This window comes from Scylla paramamosain, unplaced genomic scaffold, assembly GCF_035594125.1.
Source record: "Scylla paramamosain isolate STU-SP2022 unplaced genomic scaffold, ASM3559412v1 Contig10, whole genome shotgun sequence".
Taxonomy (NCBI): Eukaryota; Metazoa; Arthropoda; class Malacostraca; order Decapoda; family Portunidae; genus Scylla; species Scylla paramamosain.
Genome location: NW_026973675.1, coordinates 102,501 through 128,658, shown reverse-complemented (window position 1 = coordinate 128,658; position 26,158 = coordinate 102,501). Strand labels below are relative to the sequence as shown.

General features: G+C 40.8%; 1 long non-coding RNA gene across 4 annotated transcripts; it reads left to right on the top strand.

The window, feature by feature from the left end:
• The first annotated feature begins 1,163 nt into the window (after nt 1-1,163).
• LOC135097001 (uncharacterized) lies at nt 1,164-13,731 on the top strand. Of its 4 annotated transcripts, XR_010265269.1 has the most exons (6): nt 1,164-1,309; nt 1,910-2,010; nt 7,728-9,953; nt 10,397-10,562; nt 12,602-12,690; nt 13,168-13,731. It is a non-coding gene; the product is annotated as an uncharacterized LOC135097001 (long non-coding RNA). The 4 variants fall into 4 exon arrangements; XR_010265267.1 differs by lacking the exon at nt 12,602-12,690; XR_010265268.1 differs by lacking the exons at nt 1,910-2,010; nt 12,602-12,690.
• The last annotated feature ends 12,427 nt before the right edge of the window (nt 13,732-26,158 follow it).

The following is a 26,158-nucleotide window of genomic DNA, read 5'->3' as shown; positions in this document are numbered from 1 at the left end:
CCGCAACTCAAGCAGGCCCCGGGGACTTATCTGTCATGCATGAGTCACGAGTTCGGGTTTGTGAGTGTGTCGCCGGTAGGGTTGGCAGCCTTGACACGACACACGGCTTGCACACTCGTTACTTGGGTTTCATATTAATGAACACGAAATAATACTGTCATATTTACCACAGTAGAGGCTCCAGACAGACACAGAGAGAGAGAGAGAGAGAGAGAAGGGGGGGTTTAATCTCTCTCTCTCTCTCTCTCTCTCTCTCTCTCTCTCTCTCTTGCTTTAGCTGACAACTGTAATGAAGTTTCTATCTTATGGTGTCTGATGCTATTTGCGTAGTATATTAATCAAATCAAATCAATCTCTCTCTCTCTCTCTCTCTCTCTCTCTCTCTCTCTCTCTCTCTCTCTCTCTCTCTCTCTCTCTCTCTCTCTCTCTCTCTCTCTCTCAACAGAGGAACTTGAAGGTAAATTAAAGAATTATAGCAAAAGGAGCGTACTAAGATTGTTGGAGGAGGAGGAGGAGGAGGAGGAAGAGCAGGAGGAACAGAAAGAAGAAGAGCAGTAGGAATAAGAAGACAAGGAGCAGCAGGAGTAGGAGGGAGAAGAAGAGACGACAGGAAGCGGAGGTGAATCACCGTAAACTCTTTTATATACAATCTTTTGAAAGGAACGGGATCCTTATGAAAACCTTTGTAGTGCTTCTCTAATTAGTAGCAGCTTTCATAATCACGTGACTCAAGTAAGGTAACAAGAGCCCTGCCGTCACTAGTTGCCGGAAGTGTGATATAACACGCGGGATTATGTAACACTGAGATTTTTTTTTACACCCGCACTACATGTATTACGTTATTTCATTCAAGTCGCTATTTCAAGTCTATATACGCCTCAATAAATAAGAGAGCTGTGGTGGTGGCTTGCTTCCCGTCTGCCAATCAGAGCGTTCTATTTTTTTCCGTTTTCTTTCGTATTCTTCGTAATGCTCACGTACCCTTCATTTATCGTTACTTCTTGCCTCACAGTGTATTGGTAAGTGTCTTCTACTGGTAATAATAGCCGTGATTCTATTATTTTGTATCATTACAAGTAGTATTGCGAGAGTGGCTCCGTTCTTAGTGACAATTACCTCAGCACAGCCTTCACCAATCAGCGCCAAGTATTCAAGTCACGTGATACTCTCTCCTCGCCGTCTCCTCAGCCATTCGCCCTGCGCCCGCTGACGTGACGAGTCCCCGGTTGTGTTACGGCGGTGAAGCGGTGTTGCGTCTGTCCCTGGCGGGCATGTTGTGGTGGACTGCGGTGTGGAGGGAGAGGTGGATGTGAGTATGGCCTGGTGGTGGATAGGGAGGAGTGGATAGTGGAAGAGAGATGTGGAGAGTAGGATGGTGGAAGGGGGAGGTGGAGGTGGCTATGGCGGACGTGACTGGGTTGAGGTGGTGGTTGTGGTGGTGTTTGGTATGGTTGGAATGGTTGTAGAGGATGTTGGTAGTGATGGTGAACGTGACTGGCTTATGTTAAAGGTGGTGGATGGTTGTTGGGGATGGTGGTGGTTGTGTGACAGTGGTGGGTGCAGCGGACGCAACGGTGATGTGGTTGTTGGGTGTGGTTGAGGATTGCCATGGTGGTGGTGGTGGAGGTGGTAGGTGGCGGTGTTCGTAGTCGGAGCGGGCTAAGTGGTGGTGGTGGTGGTGTAAAAAGGTGTTTATCGGACGGAATGGAAGTGGTGGTGGTGGCGGTGATACGATTATCAGGGATGAGAGAGAGAGAGAGAGAGAGAGAGAGAGAGAGAGAGAGAGAGAGAGAGAGAGAGAGAGAGAGAGAGAGTGTGTGTGTGTGTGTGTGTGTGTGTGTGTGTGTTTGTACTCCTATAATCAATAAATTGCAGTCACTCGTTCGCTTGTTTCACCTCCCTGTTTCAGGCCTTCTCTCCCCTTCCCTCCCTCCCTGCTCCCTTCCTAGCCTGCCCGCCACCCTCTCCCCGCTTTTCCCTGCCTGTCCTCCCCTGCTCCTCGTGTCCCAGGTGAGTGTTGCCTTATTTGAGTCAATGTATAATGGTTTTTATTTGAGATTGAAGCTCCACACGTAATGAAAGGTAGTAATCTGTGGTTTTGATTACTATTATTGGACTATTTATGTAAACTTACAATAGAAAATTAATTCTATTAGGAAATGTGTGCATATTTAAACAATTTCATTTATATAATGACCTGTGTGATGTGACGTCAGTGTGTGTGTGCGAGAGAGAGAGAGAGAGAGAGAGAGAGAGAGAGAGAGAGAGAGAGAGAGAGAGAGAGAGAGAGAGATTGACAGCAAATGAACCAATATTTTAACTTTCCTGGCTCTGATGATGAAAGTTATATGATTGAGGTTGCAGTTAAGTAAGTTGAGAAGCTGAGCAGATAAATATGAGTACACCACCTGTCTGTCTGTCCGTCTTTCAGTCAGTCAGTCAGTCTGTTGATGGAGGAATGGTGGAGAGACCAATATGTATCTGTCTGTCCGTCTTTCAATCACACAGTCAGTCAGTCAGTCTGTTGATGGATGGCTGGTGGAGAGAGCAATCTGTGTCTGTCTGTCCGTCTTTCAGTCACACAGTCAGTCAGTCAGTCAGTCAGTCTGTTAATGGATGGCTGGTGGAGAGAGCAATCTGTCTGTCTGTCCCTCTTTCAGTCACACAGTCAGTCAGTCAGTCAGTCAGTCAGTTGATGGAGGACTGGTGGAGAGAGCAATCTGTGTCTGTCTGTCCGTCTTTCAGTCACACAGTCAGTCAGTCAGTCAGTCAGTCAGTTGATGGATGGCTGGTGGAGAGAGCAATCTGTGTCTGTCTGTCTACGTGATGCTTCCCTCCGCCGTTTCATTACGTAGACAAAATACATGAAAGGGAAATATTGGTTTTATGGACAGGTGTGGTGGTGGTGGTGGCGCCATTAGTAGTATTCAGGTGTCATACCTGTAACGTAATAAGGAATGAAGGCAGGACGTATGCGATGGCAGCTTGAAGGTAACAATTGGTGATGAAAGGTGGTGGTTGGTGGTGGTGGTGGCAGGGGCTGTGAGGGCTGCCTGTTACCACCACCTTCACTATCCCAAGCGCACATCTCTCGCTGACCCTTCGCTCCCCCGTTCTTTCCCTGCCCTCAATTCATCACCCCCCACCCTCTCTCTCTCTCTCTCTCTCTCTCTCTCTCTCTCTCTCTCTCTCTCTCTCTCTCTCTCTCTCTCTCTCTCTCTCTCTCTCTCACTCTCTCTCTCTCTGTCTCTGGATTTAGCCGGCTATCCTCTCAGCCTCATCCTTCACGTACTGCTTCCCTCCCTCTCTCAACCATTCATCCTGACTCACTCCCATTGTTTCCTCAAGTCTCTCTCTCATCCCTCATTCATCCTTTTATTCTTATGCTTCCATCATTCACTCTTCCTCTCCTTCCTCACTCCTGTCTCTCTGATATTCACTCACCCTCAACCATCTCATCTACTTTCACCCCCATTCCTCCCTCATCCCTTCCCATATGGTTCTTTTCCCCTACATCTCCCCCCCCCCTCTCTCTCTCTCTCTCTCTCTCTCTCTCTCTCTCTCTCTCTCTCTCTCTCTCTCTCTCTCTCTCTCTCTCTCTCTGCAGACGAGTGCAGTTGTGTTCTGAGTCAGTTTTTCTAATGTTTGTGAAGTGGTTGGCGTGGGTGGCAGGGGCGTGGAGGGCGTCACGCTGGTAGTGTAGAAAAGAAAGCGAGAGAAAAGTGATGCATCACTGGTGTTTAATACCTGAGTGAAGTACTGGCGTCGTAAAGACCATTTCTGTCCATTGTGATTTCTGAGTTTAAGTAATGAGGCTTTGTAATGGGTCGTTTATCATTTATTTTATTTTTCACGTGGACAAAAATTGTGCTTACTTTATATATATATATATATATATATATATATATATATATATATATATATATATATATATATATATATATATATATATATATATATATATATATATATATATATATATATATATATATAAGTAAACACAATTTTCCTTCACATCAAGTTGTCATCAAAACTTGCTCCATTCATTCCATTGCCAAACTGAGACCATGTACCCTGACACATTAACAAAAAAATAAATAAATAAAAAATCCCTTTACCTTTCTCTACTGAGAGAGAGAGAGAGAGAGAGAGAGAGAGAGAGAGAGAGAGAGAGAGAGAGAGAGAGAGAGAGAGAGAGAGAGAGAGAGAGAATGGTGGCCAGAGTAAGACGAAGGAGAAAGCAAGTTAAACAAAACAAATGGAAAGTGAGAGAAAAGCAAGAAAATACAGATGAAAAGAAAATCTGCGGTAAAAATGCACCGCTGAAACAAAAACGAATAAGAAAGTGTAATGAAACGATGAGATAATTTTGTGTTTTTGTGAGCTAGCAATTATGCTGCACCCACCCTCTACCACTACTACCACTACTACTACTACTCCTACCACTGCAATTTATGAGCAGTAGGTGACAGAAACGAAGAAGCGCAAACACCTGGAGATAGGTGAGCTTGATAGGAAGTTACAAGTAGAATATGAAACAAAACTCAAAGACTCACTGAGAGAACTTGAGAGGACTGTGAAGAACAACTCAAGAACATTACGCCCTAAGTGGACGACCTGTACGAGGCCAAGGTGAGAGTGAGAGTGAGAGGGGAGTAGGTAGGTGACGGATTTGAACTGGAGAAAGATTAGGGTGGAGAGAATTGAAGGTTGTAACTTCTAGGGACATTGGGAGGGAGTGAGAGAGTGAGAGGGGAGTGGGTAGGTGACGGTTTTGGATGTTAGAAAGACTACGGTGGAGAGAGTTATATAAAAAAAAAATGGTGTTATATTAAGTAAAATCAGTCAATATTTAACACGTCAGGCGCCACAGGCACCACCGCCGTTACATTTCAGACTATTCAAAGTTGCCGTGTGTACCACTGGCCCAACATTTATCACTTTTCTTCCTTTTTTTTTTTTTTAACAATGAATTCCATTAAATAACGGGCAAAAATGAAACGCAAATCTTTTAAACAAATGTTGATTATTAATTATCATAATTTTTAATGAGGCAAATATAATAATGGTAAAATAATGAAAGTATCTTTTGTGAAGTGACATTGTAACTGGTCAAAATACAAAGGTGGAACTCTAAATGTTAATAATAAAACTTGTCTCAGTCACGGCTCAACATATAGATGTAGTATCCTACATCTATATATTGTTTTATTACAAAGCAAATCTGTGATTGCAAAACAACATAACATTTTTACCTACTCTTATTGAAATCATTACTATCATTTCTTGCACAAAGGAGAACTTTTCCTGTAACAAATGAAAGCCTGTGTCCTGTTTGCAGCTGCACAAAGAAAAGGCTTTATCCTTCAACATTCATATAAACAGCTTCTTCATTCCTTGTGTAGTGAAAACAGTGACTCAAGAAATGATTGCAGCAAATGTGTGAAGGTCGCTATTGATGGAGAGAGTGCTTTCTTTCAGAACATGGGAGGCATACATGTACCTTCCCATCACACTGATCACATACACTCTTCACTCTCCTACCTTCTCAAGCTGCACTTGTCCGTCCTTCATTCACACTAAAGATTTGACAGCGCCCTCTGCATCTTTTTCCCGCTCTTCTAGAGTGACCTTGCAATTCAACAAGAAAATGGTGTTCTCTTACCTCCCAGAGAGAGAGAGAGAGAGAGAGAGAGAGAGAGAGAGAGAGAGAGAGAGAGAGAGAGAGAGGGAGGGGGGGCTACAATAGCCCCCCTCCCTCCCCCTCTCTCTCTCGGTTTGTCTGTCTGTTTCTTTTTTTTCTATTTTGTTTAATCTACTACTACTACTACTACTACTACTACTACTACTACTACTACTACTCGTACTACTACTACTAATCGTACTACTACTACTACTAATCGTACTACTACTAGTACTACTCGTACTACTACTACTACTTCTACTACTACTACTACTACTACAACAACAACAACTACTACTACTACTACTACTACTACAAATACCTCCACCCCATGTTTATTGATGTGTCAATTAGGGGCTCCATTACTTGGAGGTCATTAGCCCCAGCTCCCGCTAATGACTGTGGCATCCAACCATATCTAATACTCTATAATATAAACATTAGTTGTTAACTATAAATTCATTCTACCTCTACTCTATCTACTCTTATGCCACTCTCCACCACTGTAGCCTCACAGTCGAGGCCTCCTAAGTCTGCAGGTATGGGAGTGGAATGCCTTGTCCCCCTGAGACACAGGAGGGCAGATCTGAGGAGGGAGAATGAGAGGCGGCACCTCATCCATGCGACGACATGGCTCCTTGGCTGGTGCTTCTTTTCTGCCATTAGGTCGGCTAGTCTTGAGTAGAAGCACTGAGCCTTGGAGCCCATCCCGCCAGATGTGGTGAAGACCAGAGGTGTGAAGCTGCCCTGGTCAACGTGTTGGATTCTCTCCCCATACGCTCGGATCTTCTCCTGCTCATTCTTGCGGTGGGCGGCCTCCAGGGAGAGTTCGTGGTGACAGGCGGCCATCGGGTCAAAGATCCGTATGTCCATGAATGCTTTCTGTCCCCTTGTCCAGAACCCTCGTGCACTGACGTCGACTCGAGCCTCGTTGGTGGTGTTGGCTGTTCTGTAGCGCAGGTGCTCGCCGTCTAGCGGCAGGAGGGTCGGTTCAGTGGAGACATCGTGGCACACCTCCCTGAGCATGCTGGCGGTCAGATCTCTCACCTCATCGTGCCTGATACATACGAATCCCCCCTTTTTGCACGTCATGGTGTGGTTGACGTCATTGGGGGAGCCACACACACAGGTACTGGGGAGTCCTTCCATCGGCCAGCCGTACCTCAGAGCAATGGCGTCGACAAATTCTTGTTTGTTGAGGCTGAAGCCCTTCGCTCTGATGGGCAGTGACGTTAGCCAGTTAGAGGCTCCCGTTTCCTGTGCAGTGAGGATTTTTCTCACTGTGGTTGCAGGCAGGATGTTTATCAGGTCTTCGAGACAGTTTCGTTGATGTTGTTGCCTATCTCTAGATATAATTCGTCCTTGCTCAGTGACTGCACTTTGGGCTATTTCACCATGTGCGTCCTGAGCAATGATCTTCTCTGTGAGGGACCTACTACTACTACTACTACTACTACTACTACTACTACTACTAACACATCTACTACCACCACCACCACCACCACCACCACCACCACCATCACCACCACTACTACTACTACTACTACTACTACTACTACTACTACTACTACTACTACTATCACCACCACCACCACCACCACCACTACTACTACTACTACTACTACTACCACCACCACCACCACCACCACGAATACCACCACCACCACTACTACCACCGCCACAACCACCACTACTACCACCGCCTCCACTACTACCACCGACACTACCACCACCACCACCACCACCACTACTACTACCACCGTCACCACTACTACCACCGCCACCACCACCACTACTACCACTACCACTGCTACTACCACCATCACCACTACCACTACTACTACCACCACCACAACCAACACCACCAACACCACCACAACCACCGCCACCACCACCACCACCACCACCACAACAACAACAACCACCACCACCACCACCACCACCACTACTACTACCACTACCGCTGCTACTACTACTACTACCACCACTACCACCAGTACTACTACTACTTTTACTGCTACTACTACTACTACTACTATTGCAGGTGACCCATGAACTACCTCTAACAATGGTGATGAAGAACCAGAAGTGGGTTGTAGGTGACGAGATAACTATCCCAGGTCATCCCGGAAGTGGCGAGGTGACCCCATACAGCTCCACAAGGTCGTGGAGGACACCAGACATAGCCACGTGGTCGCCTACACTCAGCCATCCACCTCACCTGCCCCAGACTGCTACCCGGACACCATCCAGCCACAAGAACCCAGATAAGCACTTCCGGGGTCCTTGGTTGTGGTTAGCTAGCTAGTTTGTTTAGGGGTCACTTGCTGTACATAGGAACCCTCCTCGGTCTGATGCTATTTTTTTTTATTTTTATTTTTGAGGTGTAACGCTGTGCTCTACGTGAGAGTGATAGTGTTTATCTTTATTTATTTTTTTTTTTTCCTGAAGACCAGTTCTGATGTTATCTTGGAGGTTAACGGAGAAGAGTTCTTCACAACTGTGTTTGTTGTTTTATTTTATTTTTTTATTGGTCACTTTTTGTTTTTTGTTGTGATTGTTATTAATTTTATTTATTTGTATTGAAATATGTGAGTGTGAATGCAGCACAATATATAAAGGTGTGCATTCCAGAGTGAAAGGAAGGCGTGCACAGGGTAGAGTGCACAGGATGCAGTGCCTTGTTTTTATCACCAGACCTTGATTGACTGAAGCAAATGAAAACTTTGGTGTGAGTACCTTACAAAGACACTTGACAATACTAATGTCACCTCACCTCGTGGTTTCACCTTAAACCTACAAACATTGGCTGGACACAAGGTCATAGAAATAATTTATTCTCATTTATTCTCATCTTTACAAATTACAGTCTTTACACATCAAAGTAACTAATCACCTTTATTCATCCACTTGAGGGGGTTGAAGGATCGCTAATCCAATATTAAATTGCCTGTGTTCAACTCGCCTCTCCTCCCTCATTTATTGACCTATTCATTTAAAAAATATTTTGATCAGGAAGGTTGCAAGAAGAATGTCTGCTATCTTTTTTTTTTGTACGATAAGTTTTTTTTTCGATGAAAAAAGTAAAAAAAAAAACTGTGTCAAATATTTACTTTCAAATATGTCAGAAATCAAAATCAGTTACAAACAAAAATGACGACAGCAGACTTTGTTCGCCTCTCACAGCTTGATAAGCCGCAATGGCCCATCTGTGTGTAACACCAATAACAACGGAGATCATTTTTATATGCCAAAATCCGCCATTTTAAGTTATGTCAAAGTTTAAGGGGTGACTATAATACACCTATTGCAGCTAAGGACTTGAAATTCACATGATATATACATCACAATATGTTGAAAAACAGATATAGATTAATTTAGTTACTACGATCGGTTTTGTACATAGGCCTAAAGTAATTCATGATTTCACCCTTAATTCCCCGGGGGGGAGGGGGGAAGGCGGGTGAAAACAATTTTTGTTATATTTCGACTTTTAGATCAAAACCAGTGTTTAACTGTTTGAAATAAATAAAATATTAATGCAAAAGATATCTAATGCAGACACATTGACTATTTCCTAGATTTACGGAAAAATATTTATCTCATTTTTCGTATATAAATTTGAAAAAAATAGTTAGACCTAAAATTACGTACTCTCTAATGTTGTACGCAGCAAAAGAACCATAGATATTCATAGGAGACTGAGGAAGAACGGGTACGCCAGAAAGAAAAAAAAAAAAAAAGTCATGTCTCGCAGCGGGTGAAACCGTGAAATTTCATAACAGAAGACCTCATTACATTAGGGGATATATATATATATATATATATATATATATATATATATATATATATATATATATATATATATATATATATATATATATATATCAAAACATTACATATATAAAAAATGGGAAAAAAAATGTAGAAAATAAAAAAATAAAAAAAAAATTCATATCCGGATCGTACAACGACACCCTTGATGCAAAACATGTTTGCGCGCCTGACGATGTTAAGACACACGACACACACTTCCCTTGAGAAAAGATGATAGCCTTCACGAGTGTCTTACTATTTCTTTGCAGAGCCCCTCTTCTTGATGACGACGCGTACACTGTCAGCTACACTTTGCAGTGTCTCACTTAAATTTTTCTCTATCTTTGTATCTCTCCATTTCAGATAAATTGTTATCTTTCCAAGGGTTGAGGAGAACATGGTCGTGGTTCAAGTGAAGCCACTACAGCCACTCCCTGACAAGCCTTCCACACCGGTGAGTGTTGTTCAAGCATGTATTAGTATTGCTAATTCCTTATTTCCTAGAACATCTACCACTATATAATGGCAATGTCTTTCCAACACAAATAACGTCAAGCAAAAATAAACTCTACACTAACTAAGTGATGAAAAACGTAGCATCATCCGCTGCACAAAACAATACAGCAGCGAAGTGACACTGCCAGGACTTGAACCAACACCTCCACTGACACCTGCCGTGGTGCCAGGGAGTGCCGAGGCCTGTGCTGCCCCCACGCTGAGAGAGGGAGAAAGAGAAGAGCATTAGAGAGGAATGACCGTGGCAGGAAGGATGGTGTGTTAGGTGACTGGTTCAGACAGTGACAGTGGACAGAAGAAATGCTGGAGAATGATTAAACCACAGGTGGTTCATGTTGTAGTTGTTCAAGATTTCGAAGAAAATTTTTTTTTTTTTCCTAGACAGACAGTGGCAGCAGACACACAAGAGACGATGGTGTGGTGGACAAGAGGATGCAGGGAGACAGCAGACAGAATGGAAGTTACAGATGAAAGAAGAGCAGGTCAAGCCATGGCAGCAGACACATAGACAGACAGATTGGATAAGAAAGAAGTATTATTTAGTGAGGTAAGGAACTGTACAACCCTTCACAGTGCTGACTACTTGATAGCAGAGGTGGTTCATGTTGGTTCAGGATTTGGTTTGAAGCTGTTACGTGAAAAGAACATTCTGAGGAACGAGAGGTTGTATTGTCACTTGTCAACAAAGTGGCAGAGTATTGCTATAACACTTATAGCCAAAGCTGTACCAGCTGCCTGAGTGTGTCATGTCCATTGTGTACTTACAGTCACCTTTGTCATGTCTACGCTAGTGGAGGAGAGGGAAGAACAAACCTTGAATCGTCCAGGGTTAGAGTTTTTAGCAAAGGTTTGAGCGAAGAGTTCAGCTTTAGAGATAGATGTGATAGCAGTGGTGCCATCTGGTTGAAATAAAGAAGGGAAAGGAGAAGCAAAGTTATTATAGATGTTTTTGGGTAAGTGCCAGAAGTCACGAGGGAGAGTTAGATCTTGAAACGTTTTGACACTTTCTGTTAATGAAGGAGTTTTTTTTTGGCTAATTGGAGAACAGACTTGGCATGGCAGAAATGTAAAGTGCATTAGATTCCGGTGATGGAAGAAGGCTTAAGCACCTTTGGTGGGCCACCTCTCTATCATGTATAGCACGAGAACAAGCTATGTTAAACCAAGTTTAACTTTTGAAGGTTTAGGTCGAGAAAAAGAGTGAGGAATGTACGCCTCCATGCCAGACACTATCACCTCTGTTATGCGCTCAGCACACAAAGACGGGTCTCTGACACGGAAGCAGTAGTCATTTTCCAAGGAAAATCAGCAAAATACCTCCATGTTCCCCCAACTAGTACAGGCAAAACGCCAGTGGCACCTTCCTTTTGGGGGATCCTGAGGAGGGATTGGAGCGATAGGACAAGATACAGATATGAGACTGTGATCGGAGGAGCCCAACGGAGAAGAAAGGGTGACAGCATAAGCAGAAGGATTAGAGGTCAGGATAAGGTCAAGAATGTTGGGCCTATCTTCAAGACGGTCAGGAATACGAGTAAGGTGTTGCACCAATTGCTTTAGGTCGTGGAGAATAGCAAAGTCTAAGGCTAGTTCACCAGGATGGTCAGTGAAGGGAGAGGAAAGCCAAAGTTGGTGGTGAACATTGAAGTCAGTCTCCAAGAATTAAGATCTCTGCAAAAGGGAAGAGAGTCAATGTGCTCCACTTTGGAAGTTAAGTAGTCAAAGAATTTTTCATAGTCAGAAGAGTTATTTGAGAGGTATACAGCACAGATAAATTTAGTTTGAGAGTGACTCTGTTGTCGTACCCTGGTGGTGGAAAACTCGGAAGATTCAAGAGAGTGGAAAGCAGGTTAAGTCATTGCGCACATGAACACAGCATCCAGCTTTGGATCGAGAATGAGGATAGAGAAAGTAGGAGGGAACAGAAAAGGGGCTAATATCAGTTGCCTCAGACATCTGAGTTTTAGTGACGAAAGGATGATGAAGCTTAATAGAGGAGAGGCAGTGTTCTACAGATTGAACGCGAATGTTGCAGAAGTTTATGAAGAAAAACTGAGAGGGGTATCAAGACATTTAGGGTCGTTACCAGAAGAGCAGTCTGACCCGGGGACAATTGTGGTCCGCTCACCAGATGGGGTCTCCGAGGCTGGTGTAGGAGTATGTGTGTAATAATTAGGTGCTGGTAGTTGTTTTGTGTGCAGGAAGAGAGATATCTCCATGACTATAACGTTGGGTACGATTGAAAACATCCTTTGGTTTCCACAGATATGTACACACTAGTAGTAACAGTTTTCACCTGTAGCACCAGAAACAGTCTTCCTCACACGAACCGTTTTACTGCCGGGACTTAAAGGCTGATGAAGCAGTGCGGCGGAGGTCACGCCTCTCAGAGTGTTTATACTTGTTGTCAACACCGCCATAACTAATACAAACTCTTTAGTGCAGGTAGTTAAATAACTGCAATCATTGTTCCAGATTCCTAAATTCACAAAGTGCATAACTCATTCCAAGTTTTTATTGCAGATAATTAAAGTTTTAGTGAAATAATTATTCCTATTCCTAATGTTGTGTGGTGCATTATCTCAGACAGGACCACTGGAAGCTGTCAGAGTGCTGTGGCACGTGGCAAGAACCAAGTGTTCAGGAGCACACACTGTCCCTTTACCAGTCAGCAGGTTACGAAAAACAATGCAGAATTTTGTTGAGTAATCAAAGTAATAAAACGTAAATGATAAAATGTCAGTACTGATTTAGAGTGTCACACTCCACCATGGCAAAGACTGCCGGCTGAGTAATATTCAAGTTGTATTAGTGAGACTCTACTCAATGTTAATTATAAGGCAGGTGTAAAAAAAATAGTTAAAAATGTATCATAGTACAAGAAAATGACAGTTCAAAATGTAAACATATCTTTAACAAGTAGACTTGAATGGTCATTAAGCAGTACAGCAGACCCTTCCTACAGTAAATTCACTATTATTTGTAGACTGGCCTTATTTGTCTCTCATCATTTTACTTTTCTCATTATTCTGTCTTGTTTTATCATTAATACTTGAGTGCCTTCATGTTATCTCTATCATTGTGACTGTTTCTCTCATTATGTTGCTGATGTTGTCTACTCTCATCATCTGACTGACTGCTCGCCTTCACAGGTCTGGGCGGCTTGGAAGCCTCACTACAAACTGAAGACCCGTTCACTTGAAGGACACAGTTGGAGTCGGACACAAGATCCAAGAGGGAGTTATTTTTAAACGAGAGCTTCAGGCAGAAAATTCGAGTGGATTTTCAACTCTAAAAATAACTTTTTGGGGGGGATATTTTGAACCTTCTTTATCTTGAAAAATAACTCCAGATATTATGACTCTAGCTGGAAGTTGACCTGAGCAATGTAGGGTTTGCTGCAGTGAGATTACCAAGGCACGAGTGTCTGGGATTTAAAAATGATGGATATGTGTCCTGTGTGCTGCTGTGCTGGGAGGAGAGGAGCAGCAGCAGTCGTGGGGCTCTGTTGCTGCTGTCATTGGTGCAGCCGTTCACTCCTGCAGCTACCTTCCCTCAACATACTGTGTCTTCCCTCACCTGCAATGAACAACTATGAACAATACTTCTCCTGCGATGAGGAACAGTGAATAACACCTCTCTCTCTCTCTCTCTCTCTCTCTCTCTCTCTCTCTCTCTCTCTCTCTCTCTCTCTCTCTCTCTCTCTCTCTCTCTCTCTCTCTCTCTCTCTCTCTCCACAGTATGTCCCCCACAGTATGTTTACAAACCCACAGTGACTCTCCACAGCCCCTCACCAACAATTGTCTCCTTCACACACACACACACAAATGTTAGAATCTTGTAGTGTCTACAACAAGGAATGGAACCGAAATCGACAAGCCAAATTTTCTTCCAGCCTGCGTGAGTGTAGTGAGGCTCAATGTGTGTGTACAAGTGAAGAATATATATTAGATGCTTGACTCAAAAATATGAGGCTTACACAAAAATACAGGACACAACTTGAGTGTGGTGAGTCAAAGGTGAGTCAAAATGCTCAACTTTGAATTAACTTACAACAAAAACTAACTAAATAAAACACACTATAAAGAAATAATCTCATCAATTAACACTGAAAAAAATATATATATACACCAACACAAAATAAATAAATAAATAAATAAATGAAGACTAAATAAAGCAAATTAATCTGAACGCTAACAAACAAACCAACATAGTCGTATATTTTTTAACACTACGGTGAAGAAAGATAATGAAGCTTTAACATTGAGTGTGAGAGAGAGAGAGAGAGAATTTTGTGGTCTTCCTAAATCTCTCTCTCTCTCTCTCTCTCTCTCTCTCTCTCTCTCTCTCTCTCTCTCTCTTACACAAACAATAAAAAAACAAAAAAGTAAATAAACAAAATACAAGCAAATAATAATAGCCGTCCACACCAATCCACATACACCAAGCCATCCCAATCCAGCCAATCACGAGCCAGCAGCAGACACACCGAGAGGATTGGGAGAAAGAGGAAAAAGAAAAAAATGAAAAATAATGGATACCGGGAGAATAAGAAAAGAATAAGAAAAAAAATGGCGAATCAAGAGAAAAATGAGAAAAATAAAGGAAAAAAATACGAATAAAATCAAAAGGAACAAATGAGGGAAGAGAAAAAATGGGGTGAGGAGGGGAACACTTACGAAAATAAACCAAACAATAGGGCATTACATTGTGATTACGTATAGCAGGGACGGATTATGAGAGAGAGAGAGAGAGAGAGAAGAGATCTGCTCAGGAATTTAATTTTGTGTTGGTGGTTTACGCTCTCTCTCTCTCTCTCTCTCTCTCTCTCTCTCTCTCCTTACAACAGTTTTGTTTTTCTGTTTTCTCTCGCTCTTATCTTTCATTGAGAGAGAGAGAGAAAGAAACATTATTATTACACACACACACACAAACACTCTTTTCATAGATAAGTTAACGCTTTTAATAAAATATATATATATATATATATATATATATATATATATATATATATATATATATATATATATATATATATATATATATATATATATATATATATATATATATATATATAACCCTTTCTTTTTACCTTATCTATCACAATAACCCTTTTCTACCTCCTATTCCTTCCCTTCCAAATGAAACCGAACCATTAAGAAGTATCACTTGCTTCTCTCCTGTAACTTAATGAAACGCTCGAATTAATTCATAAGGTGCGCAAAGGAGCTTAATTAATAAACAGGAAAGATTAAAAATGCATTGTGGGGAAAAAAAAGGTGAAATATGAATGAGTTTGAGGAAAGGTGTGTGTGTGTGTGTGTGTGTGTGTGTGTGTGTGTAAGGTAATGAGTTTTTTAACTGAAGAATGTAAGGTATTGGATCCGAAAGCATAAGAGATTGAACGCCCTGAGTGAAGCGGTTACAGGTGTCTATTGTTCCCGTGGTTGATATACTGAGACAACTTGTTCGCCACCTTGCAATTAGAGACGTGGCAGTGAGGCTGGTAGATACCTATCAGCGCCAGCATTTTTAATTGTCTGCGATTTCCTGGGGCAAAGGGGTGTCTTAGCTAAATTTGAAATCGATGTGCAGGAAAAGTACAGCATGAATTGCTGCACAAGTGTATCTAAAATTAAAAACATAACCCTTAATATTAATATTCATACTTACTGGTGTATGATAAGGCTTTGTTAATTGAATTATAAGATAAAACTAAAAATAGGTAATGATTTTTTTTTAAGTAAGTATGAACAGTAAAAATAAAAGGATGTTGATTTCGGCTTGTGCATTTTATCTGGGAATGTTGAAAAATATCAGATATCACTGATACGTCCTGTATATGAAAGTAATCAGTGAAATAAAAAAAAAGAACAGCACCGCTGGCGGACGTACGACGTACTTATCTTGATCATGATTCTTCAGTTAAAAAAAGCGCCGCACGCCGTTAGGAAGGAGTGTAAAGTGTAAACAATAGCCTCTCAGTTCTGCCGATACAAAGGCCTTTACTTTGCTTTACTATATCCAGAATAGGGTATAGCTCGTTCTTTCGGGAATTTTCTTAATTCCGCTGTAGTCCATGATTGTGGCGGTGATGTATCCATTGTGCAGGGTAGTCGAGTAAGCGTGGTCCTGTGTTTTGGTTTGCTCGCTGCCCAAGTACCCGAGGATAGTGATCGTACCGCAAAAATAAAGTCTCTGATACAAAATTATATTTTCTTTACATTAAATGGATTTGCCTGTTGTTTAGTACATGAAAATGCAAGTATATATTAGTATACTTCCATTGAGGTCAGTAGAAAATTACAGATTGCCTGCCTTGATACACTTATAGGCTCTTTTAAGAATATCATCTGAAATTATGAATAGAGGCTCAAACAATGTCATGTGCTGTCAGTTATCACGAAATTAATTGACTTAAAATTCAGACGCATTACTGTGCAACGATACACCTTTGTAAGCTTGTAAAACCTTGCCCCAAAAAGTATTTATTTTTCGGCGAGAATTAAAAATTCTGGCGCTATCTGGTATCAAAACGCTCACTGCGACGTCTCTAATTTCCTATACAGGGTGTAACGCGAGTTTCTGCAAATACTGAAAGAGGTGAAAGAACGTTTAATTCTAAGTAGAAAATGTTCTATGCACATATGCATTTTAAGGCTTTGTTTACCCATCAGAGGATTTGAAAATGTACGGGACTCGCGGGTGTGCTCTGTGAAATGACGGACACACGGTTGTATTGTCGCAGCCTCGGAGGTGCCACTTAGTCATATTACGAATGGTTTAATATTACATTATCTTGTAACAAGACTAATGGGATTACAAAGCATGTAATTTATCTATAAGCATTACAGGACAACATTATTGCGGTGATTAAAAGTACTTCCGTAAAATGCTACGCGGCATCATCAAACCGAGGGAGGAGGGCGGGTGGGTAGCCTGCCCTTGCGACCTTGAAAACAGCTGAGAGATGATGTCACGTAGCATTTTACAGGAGTACTTTTTATCACCGCAATAATGTTGTCGTGTAATGCTTATCGGTAAATTACATGCTTTTTTATATAATTTGTCTTGTTATAAGATACTGCAATATTCCACAGCCTGCAAAAAATAACATTAAACCATTCGTAATTTGAACAAGTGGCACCTCCGAGGCTGAGACAATGCAGCCGTCTGTACTTCATCTCACAGCTACACGCAGGGCACAGCAGCGAGTCCCATACATTTTCAACTCCTCTGACGCAGGTCGCCCACCACCAGGGTCAGAGGGTCGGTCATGATGCAGAAGAAGGCGCGGGAGCCGAAGTATTTATCCGCCGTCCACCGCTCCCCGTCGCTGAGAAAGCTGCTCCTTGTGTCACAGCTGAGGAAGAGAGAGGCGAGGGATAGGTCACTCCTGCAGGAACACGAAGTAAGAACGAACACCAATAGACATGGCCACTCGGAGGGATACAAAGGAAAAAACAAGAAGTAAAAGATAAGGACCGGAGGTTGAAATCGCTCACACATGAACAAACAGTAATAGATAAGAGCACGGAATTTAGATCACTCACAAAGAAATACAAATGAAGAACAAACATATGTAACTTGCATTTTGGTTCTTCCGAGGCTGTCTGTGATAAAGTACACTGAGCAATCTTGTAAAGTGGATGTAGGCTGGAAAATGCAAGGATGCAGGCACGGTGAGAGAGGGAGGGAAAGTGAGAGGGAGGGAGGAAGAGAGGCAGAAAGGAGGGAAGGAAGGAACGTAGGAGAAAAGAAAGGAATAAATAAAAGCAAAGCCTTCCCCACCAAAAAAATAATTAATTAATAAAATGAAAAAAATAAATAAATAAAAGTAAAACGGAGAAAAAAAAAGAAAAAAAGGAAGGTATGAACAAAAGGAGAGGGAAAGGAAGAAACGGATAAGAAAAGGAGAGAAATCAAATGAAAGAAAGGAAGGCAGGAAGGATAAAAAAAAAATGAAATAATGGAAAGGTAGAAAACGAAGAAAGGAAATCAAATAAATACAAAAAGGAAGGAAGAAAGAAAGAGGAAGGAAAACGATGCCATAAGTAATGAGAGAGTTAAACCAAAAAAAAAAAAAAACAGACAAGACTTGAATAGAAGAGAGAGAGAGAGAGAGAGAGAGAGAGAGAGAGAGAGAGAGAGAGAGAGAGAGAGAGAGAGAGAGAGAGAGAGAGACTAGATAAATAACATCCGAGAGTGGTGAGCATGGGGGAGGCTGGAGGGTGGTGAAGGAAGGGGACAGGGGAATGGATGAGCAGGGCAAGGCAGGGAAGGAAGGAAGAGCAGTGAAGGGAAGGAGGAATAATGATGGAAGAAAGGCAAGTGAGGGAAGAGGGACGGTGTAGGAGGAGCAGTGAAGGAAGGAGAGCCAGGGGAAGTGGAGGCAGTGAAGGAAGGAGAGGGGCGTGGAGGAAGAATAGGGACGTTGTTGTAACCCAGCAAACAACAAGAAATTAAACATGTAACAAGAAACAAGAATGAAACAAAAATGAAGAAATGAAAAAGGGAAACGAGAAGTAGAAAGAATAAATGAGGGAAGAAGATGATAAAAACAACAGCAGGTATCAAGAAGCTATCACCACCCTGACAGATAAGAGACGAGACGTGACCACCGTGGAGAACAACAAGATGCGGTGAGTCATGACAACACTAACAGAGCCGGAGATTAGCACAACATTACAAGAAGAGGTACTCAGGTGGCCATCACTGAATTAGTATACGAGGGAAGCAGAGGTCACCGGAAACAGGTGACATGGACAACACGGACAGCCGGCACACCACAGGAACCGCCGCCTCCTTGTTCCTGATTAGAAGATGCGATTACCAAAGTAACTCGAAAATGAATCTTATTGAAAGTTAAGGAAAAATAAACTGTGTGATCGAAGTACGGGGAAGATAAATATAGTTACTTGAAAATGGATCTTGCGGAAAGTATATGAAATTGAACCATATGACCAAAGTATGAGAAAATAAATATATTTACTCGAAAATTAACCTTATTGAAAGTTACAGGAAAATGCCGCGAATGATCGAAGTGGTGGAAAATAAATGTTATAGCAACGGAAGCCTTGTTGGGGCAAAAGGTCGCTCTAACATCACGCGTATATTACAAGGTGTAGGAGACGGGAATAGACAGAAACAGAGAGAGGGACAAGCTAGACACAGCTGTCAGACCAGAGAGGGTCAGGATGGGCAAGCCGCCTGTCGCAGTACCAGTAAGTAGAGCCATACAGTTGTAATGCAGTCACAGTAAAATGTGGGTGTTATATATTGACAGAGAGGGATTGGGTGGTGTAGGATGTGTTCCTCAATGAATATTACCTGCGAGGTTTGTGTAGGATGAGATTTATCATTGAGTATTAAATATGTGAAGTGATTTGAATCGGAAGTGTAATGTGAAGTGTTCCAGATGTTTAATGGAATTTATTTGAAGAGAGATGAAACCATTTTCGTAGTTTCTCCTTGCTGTCGGAAGTCATATATAATCATCTAAGTGTAAATAAATGTAAATAACACAAAATAAGTAAAAAATAAATAAATAAATAAATAAAGCGCTCCCTTGAACCCACAAAAGCCAGTCTTATAGTTTAGGGAGGCAGCAAGAGTGTGCAACGTAGAAGCACGACAACGCAGAAGGAAGATTAATGAAGGAAAGAAAGCTAGTGAGGAAAGGAGAGCCAAGGAGCAGTGACGTGAGGAACAGTGAAAGAAGGAGAGATAATGAAGGAAGGATGAGCAGTAAAGGAAGGAGAAGTAATGCAGGAAGGAGGGACAATGAGAGAAGGCTGGCCAGTGAAGGAGGGACATGAAAGGAGGGGTAGTGAGAGAGGAGAGTCAGGGAAGAAGGGAAGTGATGGAAGGAGGGACAGAGAAGGAAGGAGGACCAGTGAAGGAGGGGTAGTGAGGGAAGAGAACAATGAGGTAGGAAGGGACAAGGAAGGAGGGCGGTGAGAGAGGAAGTGAAGGGAGGAGGGATCGTGGGAGGGGTATGATGGATCACAAACACCTGAAGAACGAAGGATTGCTGGAATGGTGCAGGTCTGGGTGTCAATGTACTGCTGGCTGGAACGTGAGGGATGCCTGGAGTGTGGGAGCATGACTGGACTAAGAGTGACTATGTACGACTGGAGCGTGGGTGTAGGAGTGACTGTGAGTGTGTGACTGGAATGTGACTGGCAGGATTGTGACTATCTATCTATCTATATCTATCTATCTATGACTGCAATGTGAAATAACGAAGCGTGAATGACATGAGTTTAAATGTATGACTGAATTTTGCATGACAAGAACGTGGAGAACATAAGCATAAATGACTGAAGAGTGGATTTGTAACTGCAATAAGTCAAGCCAAGCCAAGCCAAGCAAAGCAAAGCCAAGCCAAGCCAAGCCAAGCCAAGCCAAGCCAAGCCAAGCCAAGCAAGCCAAGTCGTGTAAGGCGAGGCATGTTAAGTTAAGCACGCACTTTTGATGAGTTATGGAGCTTGAACTGGTGGTGCTAGTGATGTGTGTGTGTGTGTGTGTGTGTGTGTGTGTGTGTGTGTGTGTGTGTGTGTGTGTGTGTGTGTGTGTGTGTGTGTGTGTGTGTGTGTGTGTGTGTGTGTGTGTGTGTGTGTGTGTGTGTGTGTGTGTGTGTGTGTGTGTGTGTGTGTGTGTGTGTGTGTGTGTGTATGTGTGTGTGTGTGTGTGTGTGTGTGTGTGTGTGTGTGTGTGTATGTGTGTGTGTGTGTGTGTGTGTGTGTGTGTGTGTGTGTGTGTGTGTGTGTGTGTGTGTGTGTCTTTTGCCGTGTCGTTAGTTGTAAGTGTACATAAGTGAGAGAGAGAGAGAGAGAGAGAGAGAGAGAGAGAGAGAGAGAGAGAGAGAGAGAGAGAGAGAGAGAGAGAGAGAGAGAGAGAGAGAGAGAGAGAGACGTATACAAACACTAGTATAACCTGACTTAGTGACTGGAAAGGAGAAATGAAGAGAAACATGAGAAAAATTAACTGATGAAAAAATGAGTCTGAATGATTAACTAACACAGGAAAAAGGGTAGGAGGAGGAATACAGAGGGATACAAAGAAATACAAAGGAAAGCCAAACAGCAACAGACATTTTGGTCTTTGAAAGGCTGTTTGGTAACTACTTCTAACTAGCTACAGGGAAGAGAGACAGGACAGCATACCAGAAAGCTCCTCCCCACCCACCACTCCCTCCAGCCTGCACTGATATGGAAATAGTTGGGAAAAGTACCATGCAGTATAGAGAAACTGACATGGAATTTTCATAGGAAAGGATGGAAGGAAATTGTACTTTTCACCCTACGGTGAACTCTATACGCCTATGGGAAAGTTAATGCAATGTATAATAAAACTGGTGTCATTAAAATAAGAGTTTACTAGTGAATTTAGTAATTATTCGGACAAGAAGAGAGCTTGTTGGGGATTTACTTTTAAATATTAGTCTATTTTATTTTTCAATGATTCATTAGTATTACTGTTCACAATTTCTGCAGGAAGTTTATTCCATATATCTATTATACGTTTAAAGAAAAAATGTTTGGCCTCGTGATATTTAAAACGTTTGAGTATAATCTTGAATCCATTATTTCTTGTTAGTTTAGAATGATCAATGGTGAAATATTTATGTGCATCAATGTTATTATATCCTTTGAAAATTTTGAACACTTCAATTAGGTCTCCTTTTATCCTACGCTTTGTTAAGCTAAATAGATTTAGTTCTTGCAGTCGTTCCTCATACGGTTTATTGCGCATTCTTGGAATAATCTTTGTGACTCTGCGCTGTATCTTTTCTATTTTTTTCCATGTCTTTTTTGTAATATGGTGACCAGTACTGTACACAATACTGTACAAGTTTATGAATGGGGATAATATATGGAAATAGGTAGGTATATTTCATACAGGGACTGCCACATGTAAGGCTGGTCGCTTCTTGCAGCTTCCCTTATTTCTTATGTTCTTCACAGTATTCTAGATGAGGGCGCACCAGTGAGTTATATAAGGCAAGTATAACCTTTTCTCATTTAAATTCAAAGGTTCTTCCAATGAACCCTACTTATTTATTTGCCGTCTTTACTGTTACTATGCAGTGTTAACTCGGCTTTAGGTCGTTTGACACAACGACACCAAGATCTTTTTCTTTATCGGTGCTTGACAGTGGCATGCTATTCATTACATATCTCGCCTGAACATTGTTGCTTCCTCTTCCTCCTCCTCCTCCTTTTCCTCCTCTTCTTCCTCCTCCTCCTTCTCCTCCTCCTCCTCTTCCTTCTCCTCCTCTCCTTTTTTCTTCCACTCGACTAGTCTCAGATCAGGGGAAGGAAGGAAAGTGTGGAAGAGAGAGAGAGAGAGAGAGAGAGAGAGAGAGAGAGAGAGAGAGAGAGAGAGAGAGAGAGAGAGAGAGAGAGAGAGAGAGAGAGAGAGTGTGTGTGTGTGTGTGTGTGTGTGTGTGTGTGTTACACGTTACAAGGAGTTACAAGGAAGAGAAGTACTCCAGAAGGCATTATGACCCATACAGGGAGTACTGAAAGAGACTCAAGCTAAGTTAGAAACACATGTCCAGGCGACATCGAGTCTACGTAGGCAGCACCTCGTCGAGTCTTGTCTTGAACTGCTCTACAGAGTCACTATTGACGACATCTGAGGGAAGCGCATTCAAACGACTGCAGATTTTGTAGGAAAAGAAGTTCCCACAAAGATCTCTGTTGTAACGCTTCAGTTCAAGTTTGTAGCCATTGTTACGAGTGCGCCCCTCACTCAGCTGGAACAAGCACCTGTAGTCCACGTTGTCAAAACCTCGAAGTATCTTAAATACCTCTATGAGCTGACCACGAAGCCTTCTGGTCTCCAGTGAGAAGAGGTTCAACTCCTTCAGGCACTCTGTATAACACATGTGTCTGAGCTCAGGAATCAGTTTGGTCGCCCTGGCCTGTACTCTCTCCAGTCTTGTGATGTGTTTACGGTAAGGACTCCAAAACTGAACTACGTACTCCAAATGTGGACGGACGAGAGAGTTGTACAGTGATAGTACTATTTTTTTTTTTTTACAATATCCAAACTGTCTCTTTATGTAGCACAAAAGTTTCTGAGCCTTCTTCTCTACAGCTATACACTGCTTCGAGAACTTGAGGTCATTGGTAATAACTACACCCAAGTCTTTCTCCGAGTCAGTGCTCTTCAGAGCCTTTCCCTTAAGAACGTACTCATATTGGGGGTTGCGGTACCCAATGTGCATGACCTTGGGTACCTTGATCTCCATAAGCTGGGAGAGTTGTCAGACAAATGGCATCTGCCATTTGTCTGACAACTCTCCCAGCTTATGGAGATCAAGCTGAAGTTGTTCTACTTTCTCTGGAGTCGAAACGTCTGATCCTAACTTCGTGTCGTCGGCAAACTTACAGATTCTGGAGACAATTCCTTTATCTATATCATTAATGTATATGATGAGAGACAGAGAGAGAGAGAGAGAGAGAGAGAGAGAGAGAGAGAGAGAGAGAGAGAGAGAGAGAAGAGACACGTGGAATAACTCACACACAGGTAAGATTACTTGACAACTTGCGCCAGGTTAATCAGCTTCGTCAGTACAACCTGTATCATCATAAGGGGAAAGACACCTGTAACAAATTATTATTCTCCTCCTTCCTGACTCTAATTAGGGCAAATCCTGCAGGGGAGACCAAGAGTGAGGAGAGGAGGCTGAAATGGATTAGTAGATAAGATAAGATAATGAGGGAGCAGGAGTAGGTGATGGTGGTGGTGGTGGTGTAGGAGGTAAGAAGAAGTTATAACTATCATGGAAACTGTGTGTGTGTGTGTGTGTGTGTGTGTGTGTGTGTGTGTGTGTGTGTGTGTGTGTGTGTGTAAGTAAGTAAGTAAGTAAGTAAGTAAGTAAGTAAGTAAAGGTTTATTGCCCATTTGCATAAATACATTTGAGAAAGACATGTTTACAAAAGAAGAAAGATGGCAGAGACTGTCAAGCCGAAGCTTCCCGACAGTCACATATATGTACATAATTATGAATATTGTTTACACCAACACCAATTGGCAATATTTTAGGTAAACTATCTAAAGAATTATTTGTGTAACTAGACTAGTAATAATAGCAAAAATAATTACAAGATTAAAGCTAAGGAAATTACAATAAATATACTGCAAATGCAAATATTGATAATAATAATAATAATAATAATAATAATAATAATAATAATAATAATAATAATAATAATAATAAAATAATAGTAATAATAGTAATAATAATAATAATAATAATAATAATAATAATAATAATAATAATAATAATAATAATAGTAATAATAATAATAATAATAATGATAATAATAATAATAATAATAATAATAATAATAATAATAATAGTAATAATAATAATAACAATAACAATAACAATAATAATAATCATAATAATAATAATAATAATAATAATAATAATAATAATAATAATAATTATAATAATAATAATAATAATAATAATAATAATAATAATAATAATAATAATAGTAATAATAAAATTAAAAGGAAATTAGACGAAACATATCATGAAGGGAAATAAACACTACATATTGGAATACCACATTAGAAAATACATCTATAAAAATTTGCTATACATGGGACAGGCAAAGAATAAGGGAAATTTCAGATAGAAATGTTTGTTTTGTGTTCAAAATGTTAAATTTAAAATTATGTATTTTGGCAGTTATGCAAATATGTCTTCAAAGATCTTTTAAAAGTTGGCAAGTTATCATTATGAAGAAGCATTTTTATTTCCGAAGGTAATGAATTCCATATTTGTGGACCGGAGCATAATACACTATATTTAAAGAGAGTCGTTCTGAATTGCGGACACATAAGATTGACATTATTACCCCGAATATTGTATGATGTCTGTACTAATTTAAAAGGTTGAGCTCCAGAATATTGTGTAAAATACTTATAAATACTTAACAGTAGGAAATGTTTATGAATATTTGAAAACTTCAGAAAATTTTGTTCATTATAAATGTTGCGTGTTGATTCAAACTTATTCATATGGAAAATACATCTAAATATTTTATTTTGAGCAATAGTTATTTTTTTAATAAAAGACTGCCAGGTACACGCCCAGACTGCTACGCAATAGGTGAGGTGGGGATAACAGAGAGAGTGTAATAAATACTAGTGAGTGATTCAGTGGTGAGACAATTACGAACTCTAAACAAAATACCACACATCCTTGATAATTTATTTGTAACAAAAGATATCTGTTTACTCCAATTAATATTTTCATCTATATAGACGCCTAAAAATTTAATGTATTCTACTCTATTCAATGTGTTTTCTGCAATAGTAACAGGGGGAAACTCATGATGTACAGAGCGATTTTGAAACATTATGTAACTTATTTTTGCAATATTTAAGCTCAGACTATTTATTTTAGTCCAGTGATAAATTTTTCTTAATTCTGTAACCAAATCTGTGTGAAGATTGTTAATATTTAAGTTGTTTAATAGTAAATTTGTATCATCAGCATATATAGTGTATTTGAATTTAGAGCTAACATTAACAATATCATTTATATAAATAAGGAAAAGAGTTGGTCCTAATATAGAACCTTGTGGTACACCCTTGTTAATTACTCTGAAGGAGGAATGTGTGAAATTGCAATATACAGATTGTAGCCTATTGCTCAAGTAATTTTCAATTAGTTTTAAAGGAATGCCTCTAACGCCATAATGGTTCAGTTTGGTTAACAAAATCTTGTGATTCAAAGTATCAAATGCTTTGGATAGGTCTAAGAATATTCCTATTAAAAATTGTTTTTGTTCTAGGAAGTGATACACATTAGAGGTGAAATGAAAAATAGCCGTTTCTGTAGAACGACGTGTCCTAAACCCATGTTGAGAGTCTGTAAGTAGATTATTATCTTCAAGATACTTAATAAGGCGTGCATTAATAACTTTTTCAAATACTTTACTGAAGGCAGGTAGTATAGAGATTGGTCTGTAATTTTTTATATCTGATCTATTACCTGATTTGAGCAAAGGTATAGCTTTGGCTTTTTTTAGTGCCTCAGGGAAGATGCCTGTTTTTAATGTTAAGTTCACTATGTGGGTCAGTGGAAGGATAATGTCACTTACTGACCGTTTC